Below are 2810 nucleotides of genomic sequence, written 5' to 3' on the forward strand. Positions count from 1 at the left end.
TTAAGTTACCTTGGATTTATTGTTTCTTGATGAGTTAAGATTGTTAATGAGGCCATAAAGCTTGATTAAACTTATTGATTTCATCAAATTAGGACTGTTATGGGTCTTTGGATTTGACATAAATTTATTATGTTAAGTTAAGATCTTCATGAGTTTATAAATTTAATTTTGGGTTATTAATTTTATCAATCTATTTAGGGTTTTTGTCTCTCTTAATACAAGGATTAAATATGTATATAGACAGTAACTTGATTTGGCTTGTATTTAGAGAAATTAAAAGTTTAAAGTTTTGGATTCAAAGTTGAAACTCAATTCTTCATTTGATTAAATCCCTTAAGTTTTTATGTGTTTAAGTTCGATTTTATCTCTACAAATCACTTGTTACAAGTTATAGAGATGGATCATATATTACAAAAAACCTGGCCTTTATCGACAAAAATTTTTCGTCAGTAAAATCCATTGGTAATTACCCACTGAATACCAATGGAGTTATTTCCTGAGTATTACCGATGGAACTCAATCCATCGGTATTTTGTTGACAATACCATGGGACAAAATTAATGAAGGGTGCACCAAGATTACCGACCAACAGATTTCATTGGTAATTTCATTATTGACGGAATTTACCAACCAAAGTTACTGATGGAACATCTAGTCGAAGAAGATATGAAATTGCCGATGGAAACTTTGTCGGTAATGCCATTGCACTTAGTTAAAAAGTTAGTGACAAATTTGTCAATAGAAATTTCATCAGTAGGTTTATTTTTTTTGTTAGTAATTTCAAATTATTTCTCGATTGAGATTCCTTTTCCCCCCTCCCCACCTCCTCTTTCTTTTTCACTCTGCACTTTCTCTTCCCTTCTCACCTCTAAGCCCTTCTTTCCCATTTCTTGTTGACTGGCCATCATTCCCTCTTCTTGAAGAGTCCTCGACGCCAGCTACCTTCGACCCACCTCTATTGACAGCATCTCTCCTCCGATCTCTTTCAATAGCCTAGGCAAGCTTCCATCAATTGTTTAAATTCTGTCAAATTCCAAGATCATGCTAATAAATTTTATATAATTTATGAGATCTATGTTTGATAGTTTTCAATTTATTTATGCTTGAGTTGGATTACAATTTATTTATTTGTGTTGAGTTGAAACTTGCCTTGCTATTAACTTCAAACTTTTTCTGTTAAATCTTAAGCAACTGAAATAAGGTCTGTGAATTTCCAATCCTAATTAGTTGTCTCTCTTATGAGCATGCTAATTGTAGTTTGAGGTTGTAGTTGAGTTAATCTACAAGACAAGTTGATTTTGTTTGTCCCTCAAAACAAAAATTCATTAAAATTAAGGCATGAACAATAGTTCTACAATTTTTGAACTTTTGTGCTCCAACTCCGAGTCACTTGCCTGTTGGCTCTCTGTCTTGAGGTCATGGGTTACTCTTTTCTTGGGCTTGTTCATTTAATTGTTGATTGAGTTGTCTTATCAAAAGTAATGGTTAGAAAGAAATAGATTGTAAAAGTTCATTAGCAGCTTAATTTCCTTTCTCTTTTCCTTTGTTGGGGTGTTGATGTTTTATTATTATATATTTATCATCATTTTTGTACATATATATATTTTTTGGATATAGGAATCATTTACATGGACTATTGCAAATGCAACAGAGGCCCGCAACATATGGGAAAAGATTTCCAAAGACCGTTTCAAGGATTTATTAGGAGATGAACATGACAAGGCCAAGAAGGATGGGGACAACCTCGAAGGTGACATCTTATTAGGGAAGAGTAAGTCGCAACCCTAGATCACTGTAGAGGTATGGGACCAGTTAGTTGATAACGTATGGTCCTCACCTGAGTGGCAGGTATGTGCATGCAAGGCCTAACAAATTTGCTTGATAGAGAAAGATGACAGCGTAGCAAAACATATAGGCAGTTCCTTACCTTTTGCACTACAACATAAAAGAATGGTATGTGTTTTTATTATAATACTACAATGATGTGTTTTTTGTTCTTATTGTCTTTTCATGATTATAGTTCGAGTCCGTACAGAGACAAGTGACATTTTATGAGCTTTTCAAGCACACTCACAAGTGGTAGAAAGGTATCGGAGAATTTATAGATAACAGGTCCATGGTTATCAGTGTAAGTGATAATATATGTGTGTATATTTGATATATATGTTGCTTACCAATTAAATACCATAACAATTTTAATTACTTTTTTATAGGAATTATACATTGTGACTTTACCATTGAAGTACAATGATGTGATAACGTCATAACTGAAGTTTGATCCTGCAGCATGGGAAGAGCCAATTGGAAGGCCGAAGACTACTTGAATCCACGTTTACAGATTTAGCACCAGAGTCCCCGCTTTTACTATTTTAAGTCCGGCAATGATGTCTGAGTTCGCTTATGGTCCTATGGCTGCATGACCTCCTTTGCCTTCTATGCTTGAGCTTGAGGGTTATTAGTAATTAGTTATTAATGTTGATCACTTAATGACATCGACGGGCAATACTAATGACTTGTTGAAGGTCATTGTTGAGGGGTTACCACCTTTAAATGCCTTCGCATCTTCCTTATCATAGTAGTCGGCTTTTTCGCCTCCACCATAGCAGCAACAAGACGAGCAGTAACCCCTTCAATGATCAAGTGTTATATATGCTTTTTTGTATTTCGCACTTTTCATGGATGTTTACATTGATTTTTTTCATTTGTATTGATTTTGGTTTCTATTAGATTTTCATATTTTTTTAATGTCATATATGTTTCCTTTTCAATAACAGCATCATATAATAATTATATTACAAACAAGATATGTA

General features: G+C 33.8%; 1 long non-coding RNA gene across 1 annotated transcript; it reads left to right on the top strand.

The window, feature by feature from the left end:
- The first annotated feature begins 1644 nt into the window (after positions 1-1644).
- On the top strand, positions 1645-2551 carry LOC148764324 (uncharacterized). The gene is made up of 2 exons (XR_016024781.1): positions 1645-2128; positions 2214-2551. It is a non-coding gene; the product is annotated as an uncharacterized LOC148764324 (long non-coding RNA).
- The last annotated feature ends 259 nt before the right edge of the window (positions 2552-2810 follow it).

The sequence above is a fragment of the Theobroma cacao genome, chromosome 2, assembly GCF_053813885.1.
Source record: "Theobroma cacao isolate CCN51 chromosome 2, ASM5381388v1, whole genome shotgun sequence".
Taxonomy (NCBI): Eukaryota; Viridiplantae; Streptophyta; class Magnoliopsida; order Malvales; family Malvaceae; genus Theobroma; species Theobroma cacao.